Source organism: Dermacentor albipictus, unplaced genomic scaffold (assembly GCF_038994185.2).
Source record: "Dermacentor albipictus isolate Rhodes 1998 colony unplaced genomic scaffold, USDA_Dalb.pri_finalv2 scaffold_20, whole genome shotgun sequence".
NCBI lineage: Eukaryota > Metazoa > Arthropoda > Arachnida > Ixodida > Ixodidae > Dermacentor > Dermacentor albipictus.
Window position 1 is genome coordinate 3,228,888 of NW_027225574.1, and position 15,773 is coordinate 3,244,660.

The 15,773-nt window shown below is 48.6% G+C and overlaps 1 protein-coding gene across 4 annotated transcripts in view; it reads right to left on the reverse strand.

The window, feature by feature from the left end:
* The window catches only part of LOC135919962 (homeobox protein ceh-30-like), a 229,996-nt gene that overhangs the window by 160,621 nt on the left and 53,602 nt on the right, over nt 1–15,773 (reverse strand). The window contains exon 2 of one of the 4 annotated variants that reach the window (XM_070529308.1): nt 10,296–10,401. The exons of 2 other annotated variants lie outside the window; for them this stretch is intronic. The gene's annotated coding sequence lies outside the window, so the exon portion shown is untranslated. Of the gene's footprint in view, nt 1–10,295; nt 10,434–15,773 lie in introns of those variants that run through there. One more of the 4 variants, XM_070529307.1, reaches the window with a different exon arrangement.

Sequence of the window (15,773 nt, forward strand, 5' to 3'; positions counted from 1 at the left end):
CCCTTTGTCTCGAGCAGCGCAATCCTAATACGCGAAGCGTGTTCAATGCTGCATAAAAATGTGAGCGCGGCCTGTTACCTATACGTCGTAAGAGCGCTCTACCGGGCGTAGACTCACTCAATCGTAGGAGCTGGATCATCAGAGCCTGGGAAGCCTGAAGTCGTAGAGGGCGTGACTCAGCTTCGTAGAGCACTTTCTTGTTTGACGCTGGCTGAGGGACTCCAAGGCAAAGTCGGATACCTTTTCTGTGGATGGCTTCTAAGCGCTCGTATTGGCTGTCTGAGGGTGACATCAGAGGTAGCTGATACAGGATTCGACTTGTAACCAACGCTGTATGTAGCCGTAGCATGGACGTCGGGTGGTTGCCCCAGCGTATGCCAGCGACTCGCTTGAGCACATGTAGCCTGGGTGACGATGACGCCACAACGTGGTCAACACCGCGGCGCCAGAGTAGCCTGTGGTCTAAGGTAACGCCCAGAAATCGGACGTTGGTGACTTGTCGAATCTGGTATCCGTCCAAATTCAGCGTCAAACGTGTAGATTTTCTTTTCACTCCAGGAAATAGTACGAATGATGATTTTTCTGCTGATAGTGATAATCCAATCGTTGCCAAGTGGCCCTGAATGGCTTTTACTGCTCCCTGGGCTATTCGTGCAAGGCGGCGATGCTGGTAGCCGGAGACCCAAATGCAGATATCATCGGCATATATAGATATCTTCACTGGTGTTCGATGGTTTAGTACTGTTGGGAGGCTACTCATGGCAATGTTAAATAATAAGGGAGATAAAACACTCCCCTGTGGCACACCACGAAATATACGTATTTCATCGCTCAACGTGTCGCCAAGACGAACTCTGATGCGACGATCATTGAGGAACGTATTTATGAAGTGCAAGAGATGACCCGTGACGCCTATAATTTGCAACTGGCTGATGATGGCTCTTTGAGACACGTAGTCGTAAGCCTTAGAAACATCCATGAAAACAGCAAGTGTCGACAGGCCATCCGCACTGTAATGCTCTATGTGGCTTAGGAGGTCCAGTACATTGTCTTGAGCGCATAGACGCTGCCGAAACCCAGTCATGCACGATGGTAGTTTTCGACCCTCCTCGACATACCAAGTGAGTCTTGTGCACGCCATCTTCTCCATTAGCTTCGCTGCACACGAGGTCAGTGATACCGGTCTGTATGAGTCCAGAGCTGCAGGATTCTTTCCAGGCTTCAGAACCGGTACCACCCATGCTACCTTCCATAAATGTGGGATAGCCCCACTGGCCCAGACTTGGTTAACAAATGCCAGCAAATCACGCCGTCTCTCAACCGGTAGGTTAGTCAGCATCTGATTACTGATGAGGTCAGGTCCCACCGCACAGCGACGTCGGAGGCTGCTCATAGCTAGTTCCAGCTCTCTGAGTGTGAAAGGAGCATCCATTATAGACGACGATAGCGGCGGTGGCGGGTTGGTTGTGCCAGCTGACCTTCCGGAAGAGTATATTTCAGCGAAGTCATTCGCAAGGCAAGCGAGTGTCTTGCCTAACTTCAATGCTAGGGCTTCAAATGGCTTGTTTGGTCGAAAGTTTCCAGCAAGGTTATTAACGACCCACCATATCCGTGGAACTGGCGTGAAGACCGATAGGCTTGCACAAAATGATGCCCATTGATCTCTTCTTAGTTTCCTTGTATAACGTCGAATTACTGCGTTAATCCTGTTATATATAGTCTTCATTGATGGGTTGCCTTTCGTCCTCATCAGCCTCCGTTCCGCTCTTCTACGGGCAGCGCATAGATTTTTGAGCTTTAGATCGGGAGCGGGGAAGTGGTCGGGTAGCTTCAGCTCAGCGGTAGCCAATCTCTTGCTACGTAGCATGTCCGCGAACAGGTTTCCAGATGATTCGCTTAGGCCGTCCCTGTATGTATCCCAATGCGTCACAGGACAGGATCTTCGGCCGTTGGTTCGATATCCAGCAATGTTAACGAAGACAGGAAAATGATCACTGCCCATTCTATCTTTACTAGTCGTTGACGATGCGAGGATGTCCGTTGAGTGTAACGTCAAGTCAATGACACTGTAAGAGGCCGGTGGTCGAAAAAACGTTGGCTGTTTGTCATTTGCCACGCAGAGTCCCTCGGTGTTTAAAGCTCTAACAATTTGCTTTCCACGTGCATCAGTCGCCTTGTCGCCCCAGAGAGTATGGTGCGCGTTGAAGTCGCCACATATAATCCTAGGAGCTGGGCAGCGGCTGCAGAGGTCTCTGATGATTTCTCCCATCGAGACTTTCAGGCGAGAGCTCACATACACAGAGGCCACGCTGAGGCTTCGATTTCCCAGCCGCACTTGTACAGCAGTGACTTCCAAAGCACTGCTGCAAAGGTCTTGAACTGGAAGAACGTAATGTGGTATTTCACGTCTCACATATAGCATGGCGCTTCCGTTCGGAAATGTTGGAATACTTTGGTTTCCATGTGCGACGTAACCAGCAATTGTTCTGGAACCTGGAAGACCAGCCTCGGACAGGGCCAATATTGGCACAGGCATGTTGCGTAAGAAAAGCGACAGTTCAGGTAAATGGCACGCAAGACCCGCACAGTTCCATTGCATAATAAGTGGCACCTGTGGACGAGATGGTGAACATTGTGTCCTGACCGCATCCATATTGTTAGGTGCTTTAAGAAGAGGTAGAGCTGAGAATCACTGACTCGAGAGCGAGGACTACTTCGAGCATTTCCTTCATCGAGCTAGCCGGCATCTTCTCTATGTGTGATCGCAAGGCCTTGAAGAGAGCACGTAGCACCTGCTGACAGTTCTCCTGTGGTGTGTTTTCATCGCAACGCGATTGGGGTCGCTGCAGTACAGACACATAACTTCGCTGTTCCGGTTGTTCAGCAGTCTTCTCTTCTACGGGGCCTCTGTTCATTGATTTGACTGTTTTAGCCTGTCCGCTGCGCGATGGCACCACTGTGTCCTGGATTCCTGGAGAAGGCTTCAGGCTTGGAAAATCAGTTTCACTCTTTGAGCTCAATTTCATTGCGTCTGACTCTCTGTGTCTTTCTGTCGTTTTCTTCGTCGTATTTTTCTCATCGTTCCCTGTTGGCCCCAAGATAAACGTTTTCTTACGTTTTATTGCTGCTGCCCGCGTAGGACACTTGCTATAACTAGCTGGATGACCACCACTACAGTTTGCACATAGAACGTTCTCTCTGCACGCGCATGTTTTGAAATCGTGCGGTCCTCCACATCTCTTACACCGCTGCTCACCACGGCAGTACTTGGCCACATGTCCATAGCGCTGACACTTGAAGCACCGAGGTGGTGTCTCAACGTAGTCAATGGTCTCGTGTCTTGTGAAGCCCAAGTTGATCTTCTCTGGACGGTCTGTATTTGGAGTATGTATGTATGTATGTATGTATGTATGTATGTATGTATGTATGTATGTATGTATGTATGTATGTATGTATGTATGTATGTATGTATGTATGTATGTATGTATGTATGTATGTATGTATGTATGTATGTATGTATGTATGTATGTATGTATGTATGTATGTATGTATGTATGTATGTATGTATGTATGTATGTATGTATGTATGTATGTATGTATGTATGTATGTATGTATGTATGTATGTATGTATGTATGCCCGCGCCCAACACCTTTAACGCCAACGTTGGTCACCACTTGCGGCCGTTCGAATTGTAGTTGCGTCGGTACAGCAAGTTATCCCGAATGATGAAGTGCGCGGCTTGACGACGGAGCGTCCGAGAGATCGGCGCTGGTGACTGTCGAGACAGCAAATCAATAAGCGAATAGATCCATGAGTCCTTGCGCTGCTTTGATGGCATGACTGAAATATTGAGGGCGAAGGCACCGCAGGTGGAAATAGACGAGGGGACAGGACCAGAGGGCAGGGGTGACCGGGACAGAGCGTCTGCGACTGAATGTTTTCGGACGGAGCGATAAATAACGCAGATGTCGTACTCTTGTAGGCGCAATGCCCAACGGGCGAGCCGACCAGTTGGATCTTTTAGTGAAGATAACCGGCGTAGGGCATGATGGTCGGTCACGATGTCAAATGGACGCCCGTACACATAAGGACGAAATTTTCCGATAGCCCAAATGATGGCCAGACATTCCTTCTCAGTAACCGAGTAGTTCGCCTTGGCTTTGGTAAGGGTGCGGCTGGCATACGCGGCCACGTAGTCTTCGAAGCCATCCTTGCGTTGTGCAAGAACAGCGCCGAGCCCGACACCGCTAGCATCCGTATGGATCTCAGTTGGAGCAGAGGGATCGAAGTGTCGATGTACTGGAAGAGAGGTGAGAACGCGTTGCAGTTCTTGGAATGCGTCGTCGCACGCCGGGGACCAGGCTGACAGGTCAGAACTTACGGTGAGAAGCTGCGTCAAGGGGGCGATGATAGAGGCAAAGTTACGGAATATGAGCACAGGCCGATGAAGCTGCGAAGCTCTTTCATGGTGGTTGGTTTAGGAAACTCGGATACGGTGCTAAGTTTCGTGGGGTCCGGGAGGATACCGCCTTTTGAAACTACATGGCCAAGAGTAGTAAGCGTGCGATCACCGAAGTGGCATTTCTTCAGATTTAGTTGCAGGTCTACAGTGGACAGGCACGCAAGGACTTGCTCGAGGCGGCTGAGGTGCGACGCAAAGTCGGTGGAAAAAACCACAATGTCATCTAAATAATAGAGGCACGTTTTCCACTTCAGCCCTCGAAGAACGGTGTCCATCATGCACTCGAAAGTGGCAGGCGCGTTGCAGAACATCGGGTTTCTGTGATGAGGGAACCCGGTTCAAAAGCAACCGTCGGACCAACTTGGGTAACTGGGTGTGTGACACTGGCTATGTGCCACTTTTCATAACAATAATCAATTAAGGTGGGCGATTACTCAGTTTCGAATACGAATAGAATATTACGCACCAATTATTCGTATTTGTATTCGAAAAGAAATTATTCGGCATTTTCGAAGAGTGAGAACTAAACTAATATTTCACAAACCTACTGTTAAAGTCTTTCTAGTGTTCTCTGTCTGCTAAACAAAGTATCACACATTATCAGAACTGAAACAAAAACAAACGTTTTCCAAGCAATGCAGAAAGAAAATGGGTAAAGCAAGCTTTGCCTCAGGCTTCTCGGCGGAAGCACACATGAAAATCGTGATTTTCTCGAGTGGTCTCTCCTTTAGTGTTTTTGGAAATATGGCCATGTAGCTGTGTTATCTTTTACGCCAGCGATGTTTTCCTTGCAAAGTGCCCTTCATATATGTCCACTGTGCGCGATTTTCTTTTTTTTTAATGGTTCCACAACGTCTGATGTTTTTGTCGGCAACATTTCATTTAACGTTTTTTTTTTAATGCATAAGCCCTTCAACAAATTCGTAAGGCAACTCAGTAACTCAGAAACTCAGACAATGCAGCAGCTCCGATACACAAGCCCGTCAACCTTTTCTTTTCTTTTTCCACAACTTCTGAACTTTTTTTCAACAACCATTTTTTTTTAAAGCTACTGACACAGCAGCCAATCATTCGTGGAAAGTTTCCCTTCAATCAGGTTTTGAACATGTTGAGAGGCCATTTGTGCAGTTTTCTTTAACGACAGGGAATGAAGTTGTATTTAAAACTGATCCTTGTCCCTGATAGCTTGCTGTCCTTCTTGCACTAGTCAGTACAAGCGAGGAACCTATAATTAGGCTGAAAAAAAAAAATTAATGGCTCTCCCATAATCGAGAGCAGATGTAAGCATGAAATGGCAACCGGCAACACAGACTGGTGGGAGGTGATACTAGCCACAATCTTAAAATGGGTGTAATGCGTGTTCGCAATGGCGCACCCTACCACACCACGCCGCACCATGCCATACTGTGCACCGGTCCATATGGACGCCGCCCAGCTAGGAGAAGAAAACCGGCTGAAGGCCTCACGACAGGCAGCGAAGGAGGCCATAGAAAGAGTGCACTGCCCAGCTATAGTCGGATACAAATTAAGTCTGCAGTGAAGCCCCGCCCGCGCCATCATAACTGCCAGCCGCTGTTCCTCCGCGAGGCTGCTAATGGTTCGTACTTCAGACTTTCCCTGTTACCTAAATGAGACGGTAGCCACAAAAATAATATTATGAGCGCGCATTTGTATAAGTTTTCACTCGTCTACTATAGTGGAATCGTGAAAGCCAATTTTTTTTTTATTGAACTGAAATAAAACGTTTGCTTCGTTGTAACTATTTACTGTCAAGTTTCACTTCAGTTGCCATTGAAGTTTCGTAAGTAAAACGGGCTCAAGTGAAAGGAATTGTACCGTCGGCTTTTGAAGAGCGAAATACTCAGACGCTATACACTTTGTCCATGTCTGTTGCACATCTCATCGCTTCCGCCGATGAAAAGAATCTTCATGAACAGCAGACGCTCCGTACGACGCCATTTTGAAAACGTTACATGACGATACTTCGTTTGCTGCAGTGATGGGTTACCGGAGTAACAAAACCCCACGCGGTCCGTGTGCCTTGATTGCCAACTGCTGTTTTTTAAAGTTGTATCTTGCTATAGAAGAAAAGTGCCTGAAGGAGGCGCCACGCAGCGTAGCGCCATCTCTCGAGGCGATGCAAAACCCGCGCCGCGGAACTCACAGACCGCTGGCGTTCAAAAGAGCACAGGCAACCCTGTCTCAACGACAAAAGATGACAATGAAGTGTATGGTGCCCTGCATCTGCCTTTTGAACGTCGCTATTAAAAATGACAAATAAAACTTCAGCGTACTAGAAGTTACAACTTGAGTGATATTGTGAACAAACACGAGGAAGAACTCACGAGCAATATTTTTTGTAACTTGTTTGGGCAGTGACTAGCGTATGTAATGCGGTCCTGTACAAAGGGTTGGGGGCCAGTGACCACATTTTATTATGTTCTGACTGGTTGCCCGGGTGATCTCATTTCATTAATGGCTTTGGCTTTTGGCTCACGGTCACTTGAAGGTCGCCGACAACAGGAGCTAAAAGTATTTCATGCTTTTTCCGACCTGGGCATCGTGGCTACTGCAGTATACGTCAGATGGACCCAGGACGCTCTCAACTCGGATATGCTCCTGACTCGAAGCTTTACTTCCTTTTTTCTTAGCACCCGACTCCGCTTGTTTTCACAGAGCACATTTTCTCACTGTGTGCCTCGCTCAGGTTCCCCGTCCACCATTTAGGCGGCGGCTGCCAACTCTTTGGTTGGCCTCCGCATGGTTCACGCCGACATCGACGTAGTTACAACTCCACTCCTAGAATTAGTCGATATCCTCACCCCAGGTCTCCCCCCGCATTGTCAAATGTGTGATCTGTCCATTCACAGGCCAAACTGGAAGGTCATCACGGACAGTTTTCTCGACGCTAGGCGAGCTACGTTCATGTACCGCCTGGCTCGAGGGTGCGTGCCGTTGAGCTACAGGCCCTTCACAGCCGTCCCGGCTCGTGGAGTGTGCCCCTTCTGTGGGGCTCGTGAGGACTCAGTTCATACATTTTCGCAATGTTGGCTTCCTGCAGCTTTTCTCCGAAGGATTGCTAGTCTTTTTAATCTCCCAGGCGTTCCTTATCAGACAGTTCGATTTTTGCACACTTTGCCTAATCAGGCGGTCAACCAGTTCGTGCTTATTCTCGCCGAGTGCTCATATCAAGTTTGGTTGGCACGCCGCGATGCAGTTTTCGGAGGGCGGACACCGGACCTCCACGAAGTGCTTGCGAAAGCACGGAAGGAGGTCTGGTTCCATCTCACCCGGGAGCGGCACCGCTTGGGCGAGAAGTTTCTCGAAGTGTGGGCTCGTCCTGCCGTGATTTTTGATGAGTCAGGTGGAAAGCTATCCATTAAGTTATGATGGATGCTCCTAAGGTTGCGCGATACGGCCGTGTGTGCCAGTCGATCTACGGGGTTTTGTTTGGCTCAGTGGAACCCAGAGCTGGAACCGGTGGTGGCGCACTCTCGTGTGGTCGCGCTGCCCCGCGGATGGCTTTGGTGCTCTCCATGGTTGTACGCCTTGGCCTCTTTTGTGTCAAGGCAGTCCGAGGGTCAGTCAGGCTTGTGTCCTGTAAGACCGACATGGCTGTTTGTGTGTTGAGTGCAGTAACTCAGTGGCGCTGCACCACAACAGTCCCCTTGTCCGGGAAGGAGCATTGGCCCGAACCAAAGCCCCCCACTCAGTCAAACCGTGTTGAGGGGGCAAGCCGGGGTCAATGTATGGAATGATGCTGGGTCGATGAATACACGAAAGCTCATGGACGCGGTGCCTTAAAAGGTGCCAAGTCCGCTTACCATCTGACAACGGCTCATGCTTATTATTCTTGCTCTAAATGTATGCCTCTGCATTTGAATATTCGGAGTTTGATTCGTATTCGGAAAAGTCAGTATTTCGTCACCACTAATAATCACACAGAACATACCCCGACCAATTGCGCATCCATCAACCCATCAGTAGACAGACTGCTAGTCACTTTAAAGTCGCCAATCAATTCCAAAAGGTGAATTCGCCACCAATTTTTTCAATGCACCTATAGCATAAACGACTTACTCCAAAACAGACCGTCTTGATATAGATATATATATTTCCGAAGAGAAAGTTTATGGGGAATGGTGCGTATTCAGGGGAAGAAGTGGTCACACGTACCAGAAAGCTTTTTCCAGAAAATACAGAAGCAGATCTACCTCCTGTATCGCGTGTGTAATATCAGCACAGACGCCATACTGATCCAGGCGTTCAGAAGTCACCAGAGGACGTCGAATATCGCACCTGCCGGAGCCTACCGATTTACCTAAAAGCACAGGACATTAAAATCTAGATTTTTATTGCTGACTTTATCTGGCGCTAATCGAACGTTCTCCCAGACGCTCAACCATTCTAAGGCTCTGTACGTGCTCAATACAGCAACAACGCTCAAGAGTACGGCCATTGTGAACTCTCTCTCTCTCTCGTCCCTAGCACGAGCACTTGGATTCGTTTCAAACCACGTAGCCGTGGCTCTCACGCACTGTGGGTGGGCACTGCGCCTTCGGCAGCCGTCACAAATGTTTCCGGAGAACAGAGTTAAGAGACAGCGGCGGTTTTGCTCCTTTTGCCAGAAATTGCTCAAGACCTGTCTCCCTTCACCCGTACGCAATATAGCAGACAGATCGCCAACAGTATATAGGCGGCAGCAGTTCACAGGAGAGTGAAAAAAAAAAGCAACGGCCTCGCGTAATTCCGGTCTAATCAAAGAAAGCCGGCACTGGAAGCGATCTAGTAGCTTCTTGTACTGCTTATTCCTGCCTCTCTATTTTCTGTTTTATTTTTTTTCCCAGTCTGCGTAGTTAGAGTGCGAGCTTTACGCTTGCCGACCTCCGCAAATGCTGCAGTCGCGAGCCACACCGCGGGGAGGAAAGGCGATCCGTCAGCGATTCAAGCAAGCACAGGCAAGCATGCGCAGGCCATCGTCGGAAGGGGAAGAAACGAAAGAACAAGAAGCGGGTGTAGAGCAAAAGATAAACGCGAGAGTGGAAAACGAAACTCGAACGAGAACGAGCAGAGAATATCCTTGAGAGCAACTCATGCGCGACGGGCGCTGTATAGCTGGCGTTCTTCTCCCCCGCTTTGCGTGGGAATCGCAAAACATTGCTGCCGCCGCTGAGGACCCGCGCCGCGCGGTCAGTCGAAAACGCGCGACGCGGTGAAAGGAGAGAGAGAGAGAGAGAGAGAAAGAAAGAAAGCCAGCGCCACGGAATGAGAAATAAAAAAATAAATAAGAGGGAGTAAAGATCGCGTAAAGTCGGTGACTTTGGGGTAAACAAAACAGAAGTGGCTGATGTCCGCTGTTTGGCAGCCGATCCACGAGAGCTTCTTTTCCTGCACAGCGCGTGCGACGTGTATGGACAGCGAACCAGGGGTTAGCTTACGAGGGAACAGAGAAGGAGTTGGTGGAGATGGGGGGGGGGGGGGGAGATGCGTTCGTGAGCAGCGAACGACGACCGAACGGCCATACAATGGGCTCTGGAGTGGTCCAGACAAAACGTGCACTTTACTCGAGAGATTGAAAGTTTTTGGAGGCTGCCAGGCCCCTCTCGTACACGGATTTCGTCCGCATCCAAAACACGGACGATGAAGGAGCAGAAAGGAGAAGGAAGGCGGTGAAGAGGGCAGAATGAAGAAGAGGAGTAAAAAAAAAAAGAAACAGAAACAAGGGGGCGTTCTAGCCTCTCTCAATCCTTCTCTCTAAGCCACGAAGAGCACTTGTTTCTAGCAGAAGCGCGCGTATGCATAGGATACTCGCGTGTTGCACCCATACGTACCTGTCTATTTGGCGCTATCCTCCGGCTTGCATGATGCATGCACGCGGCGGTCCACTCTGCTATACATTGGCGTTGTCGGGGATGGCGTGAGTCAATGAGCGGCAGGCTGCATGAATGAAAATGGCACATCACAGGGCAGGAAAGCATAGGAGGGGAAATGAGGGGAGGGGGAGTGGGGAGGCTATGGCGATCGGCGGAAGCGGAGGCGAACTCGAGCAGGGTGGAGGATCACTCGGACGACGATGGGAAGGAAAGAAGCCCGAACGAAAACGCGTATTTCCTTTCGGGAGCCACGTGATTGGCGCAGATCTACGCTGCCGCCGTTGCCAGCCAGAGGCGGCTCGCACGCATCGACAAAGGGAAACGCGGAGCGGCACAGGGGCAGCGGCACCGGCGCGCGAGCAAGCGAGACCACCGCGCGAAAGGCGTGAGAACTCCGCACTCAGCCTCCCTCAATGTCTGCCGCAATCTCCGTCTTTCGTTCGCTGCCACTGGCCTCTCTCTTTTCTTTTTTTTCTCTCACCGTGCTCGAATGGAAAAGCAAATGGCTGGCGACGCCATTGCGTCGTTTCCAGTTGGCGTCGTCATGTCCCCACGGTCTGAGCGCCCACGCTCCTTGCATGTTTAGCTAAAGGCGGGCTACCACCAGTGGGCTTGCAGAGCAGCGAAATTTATTTCTCGAAATGCGTTCTCCATTCTCTATATTCTTTTCCATTATCTCTCTTCTCTCTCAAGCTCGAGAGCTCGCTGTGACATTCACTCGTCTGGTGTGGCTGCTCTTGCCAGTTCTAGGCATTATTAGATCCTACTTGTCATCACTTCGGAATTTGTTTCTCGGTATGTCCTTTGTTCGCCACGGTTCGATTTCGCAAACCCCGTATTCTCGCTATCGTTTGTTCGAATACTACAGCATTAGTTGTGTCCAACCCTTGCTTACCTTTCATTTTTTTCCGCATGACCCTATCTCACTTCCCCTCTGATCACAATTTTCTGGTCGGTGTGCTGTCTTAAGAGTTCCTCCTCTGCGAGCTAGCCTTTAGTTATTATTTTGTTATTATCTATTTAATTTATCATGTGCCACCACGCAAGGCAATAATAGCGGTGAGAGCGAAAGCTGTGCGGCGGCAGTCCCCCGAACGCATTAATGCCCGCGCTGGCAGCCAACCGAAGGAACAGGTCCTCTTGGACGCACACTATACTGCGAACAGTCCAGTCATACACGCGCCTTCCCTTCTCCGCAATCAACTCTCTTATACACACACATACATGCAGTCAAGTGGGCATGGACCTACGTACATGGCGGCAAGCACTGCGGTGAGAGCGTGGCCACTATCGGCCCCAAAAGACACATTTGTGAATGCCGTAGGTGTCGCTGGGACATGCGCCGCGAAATGTGTCCGATGGTGCTGAGCGTTATCCCCGCCCATTCTGTATTTTCTGCGCCTCAGTTGGCGAGGCGAGCTCACGGAATGTAAGAGCGCAAAATATTATCACACAGCCGTCAGCGATATGGGCCGGTATAACGTATCCATCTATTTTTCCTTATTCTATTCATTTATTATCATCCATCGGTCCCGATCTGCTTATCCTGATAATAACGTAGATGAAGTGCTGCCTCCCTGAGTTAGTTGGGGAGGAGATAGGGTCGCAGTCACCGCGCAACGCACGTTATCGCGTCACTCCTCGCGTAAGGGGAGTGGGAGGAGCGACGGACTCATTCATCTTTTTTTTTTTTTTTACTGCGCCATCTTCGGAATGGGCCCACATTTTGACGTATGATGACTTGTTAATTAATTTCAAATGGTTTACGAGATTTAACGCGTCACATCTACGATCCGATTATGAGGCACGCCATTATGGATGGAGTAAAAGCTGTCCGTGGCCTAATGGTTACAATATCACGCTACCATGCTGAATCCCCTCTGTTCGAATCCGGCCATTGAACAATCTTTTTGATTTATTCTATTAAAGATGATTACTTCGCCCAGAAGGGCAAAACAGTGAATGTCATTGCAACACGTTAGAATATTATACAACGTAAGGCTCGTAGACTTAATGGTGGCAGTATGAGTAACACCTCTTACTTCCAAAGAAAGGTTGTCACCGCTGTCATATATATATATATATATATATATATATATATATATATATATATATATATATATATATATATATATATATAGTGGTGGTAACTCGATAAGAAAGACTCTGCCTTTAAATTTGGAATAGAATTTGGAATTTGGCTTCGGTTACATATATAATAACAACTTATATATGTAAGCAAACATTACGGCAGAGGCAACGCACTTGTTGACATCTACGTTAAGTGAAGCTTTGTTGCAATGTTTTAATTAAATGATACGCAAAGAGACAGATGATGCTTCCAATTCTATTTTAATTTTCAAGTTAAGTATTTGTTTAAATTATTATTGAAGGTGTAAACACTACAAATAGTGAAAGAGAAGCGGACTAGCAATTCCTTCTAAGGACGACACCGTGCACGCGCACCTACTTGAAGAGCAGAAGGGGGGAGAAAAGGAGGAAAACAAAAGGAAGGAGATAAAGAAAAAAAAGAAGAGAAAGAGGAAGCCTGAAGGGCATGATGCTGTATGGTTTCGGGCCCCCTGTAGTACTTAAGTGAACGAGCAGCCGAGGACGGTTGCTTTCTCGCTCAAGGGCCGCAGATTCTCTGACATTCACAATCTCATGGAAGGCAGACGACATTTTCTCCATGCGCGACTCCTGTCTGCTAAGCTGTCGCTCAAACAAGCTAGGTGCCGTCGTGCCCCCGACATAGGCGATATATATGTGCTGTAAGGCCCTTTAATCAGCTTGTAACCTTAGAAATAGTTGTCTGGCTTCGGCAAGTAGAGCATTTGATTGTGTGGGCCGTGAAAGTCAAGGTGGAACATTTACCAAAGGTGAAGAACAAGGGCCGTATAACGTAAAACTATTCCAATATGTTTTTATTCCAATCTCCTGACGTCAAATCTGCGTAACCGCCGACGCAAGCATCGGGTGGTCACCCGCAAGGTTGTCTGAAAAGACCAATCAAATGTTCCCCTTGTTCATAGGAGGTCACTTTTGTTTGCTTGAAAAACGAATAACATTGCCTGTACTGAGTGGCTTGTTTTATATAATTGGCTCACAAGAGGCGAGGAGCATGCTCAAGTGGAGAGGGATTCGATTGGGCCGAGCCACTGCACTGAATATCGATAACCGTATGAAGAGGGTGGTGCCGGCATCTGCGATTTGTCCGCTTTCTCTTACTTAGCCTGCGGTGGCTCGTCGACAATCGTGGCGGCACGCAACGGAAGCTTACGAATGACGCTAAAACGGATCCTCAGCAAAGAAGAGTTGGCAGGATGAGGTCATAAACGTGCCGAAAGTTCTCGAAAACGTTACACGACCACACAAAAAGTTTTATTACACGCAAATAAACCCATGCTCTCCGGCAGGGGCGAGTAACCAGTGCCAGAGCGATCGGCGGCAGCCATCTTTTATTCCTTTCGGAACGGGGCAGCCTGCCGGTATTCAGAAGAAAGTTCAGTTTTGTTCGGCATATTAATGCATCTTTAATGCGTACGCGTCAATTTGACGCGGTAAGTTTTTGCGGTTTTGTGACGTCGCGTGAGAGGCAGGTGAAGTGGGTGCAGCCCGAAATCTTTTGACCAATAGCCCAGAGCTAATGGCAAAAAGGAATCGAATCACAAATAACTATTTTTGTTTTGTTCTGTCAAATTATGCATAATCAGTGTGTACACGTCATATCAGGTGGGGATCTATTGCGGTTTTCGTGACGTCGCGTGACAGACAGGTGAAGTGGGGGTGGTCCAAAAAAGTTTTTGACCAATCGCGGTGAGCTGATTGCAGAATTGGAATAGAAAAGTTTGAAATAGTTTTACGTTATAGCGCCCCACCTTCCCGGCAGAACCCATCTCACGATGACGGGCGACGTTAATTCGCTTAGCACCGAAGCAGTGCAGCGCCACAACGTATGACCACCGTCGAAGCCCGTCATCATTTAGGCGAGTATGCAGCGGGCTCCTCTCTCGCGCATTCCTCTGGACAGGCTGCAGCACCCCATAGAGGCGGCGCCGCGAAGTCTGTGCGAAGTCCTTTGCGTAGATTTCGTGATTGCGTGGCCTCCGAGATTACACCGGTGGTGCACCGGTGCGTTTTAGCCGTGTTCTAGCTGCAGCATGGCTCCTCTCTCGCGCTTCCCTCTTGACACGCTGCGCCATCTATAGCTGCACCACGCCCGCGAAGCTCGTGCATGGCACGTGTCTGCATGCATATTCAGACAAGATTGCCTTATTACATATGACGCCAGTTCGACTCCACTCAGCACCAGACAAATTTTAAAGGATTTTTTGTCATTGAAGAGCGGTACTTGCGCCCTGCCACATATGTAGAGAGCGAAGTTGCCGCCAAAAAGGTTCATAGAAGAGTGGCACATACCCAGGGACCAAAATTAGCGTCAAATAGGTTCATTGGCGACTGTGTCTTACCCAGTGCCACCTAGTTATTGACCCAAGTTGGTCCAATGGTTGGTTTCGAACACGGTTCCCTCAGCACAGCAACCTAATGCTCTACTCATTAGACCATGCACTACCCAGTCAAAAAATTTGGCTGTTGAGAGTTTAGGCGTAGACAAACAAACAAGCATACCCCAAACTAAGTGGTATGTTTCAAATAACAAACAATGATGCCCAATCAGCTGAAGTCGTGATGACGTCTTGGCCATTTATGAGAAGTATTGAGGCTAAACCTTCTTTGAGATACCTAAAACTGTTCGTAAGATCAGGGTCCTTTAATACTTTTCATCTTATTGAAGGACCTTGGTGGTGTGGACCTTGGTTTGTGCTCACCGCTGCAAAGATGAGCCCTACTATAGTCGAAAAAAGGCGTTAATGTAATGGTAGGTCAGGTGCGAACCTCAACACTTGCATAGTAAACGTAAGTCGATTCATAAAACCTAAACTGCCGTAGCAAGCACAAATTTTTACGATAGAGGGGTAGCAGTCTTACAGACTTAATTATGTAAATCGGCGCCGCTCGAGCTGATGCGGATAAGGGTTGGCACGCGCTGTTTCGGCCGATTGGTCACAGAGGCCACAACCGATAGCCAAAGATGGAGCATTCTCCATTCTTGTGGCGAGCTCTGATTTTGTCATCTCAAAGTGCATTGAGCAGTGTTAGTTAAATTAAATTATGGGGTTTTACGTACCAAAACCACTTTCTGATTATGAGGCACGCCGTAGTGGAGGTCTCCGGAAATTTCGACCACCCGGGGTTCTTTAACGCGCCCCTAAATCTAAGTACACGGGTGTTTTTGTGTGTTTCGGATCGAGTTCCGTGGCTGGGATTCGATCCCGCGACCTCGTGCTCAGCAGCCCAACACCATAGCCACTGAGCAACCACGTAGGGTGAACAGTGTTAGTGCATAACCTATAGGGCGTGCGCTGCTGTGGAAGG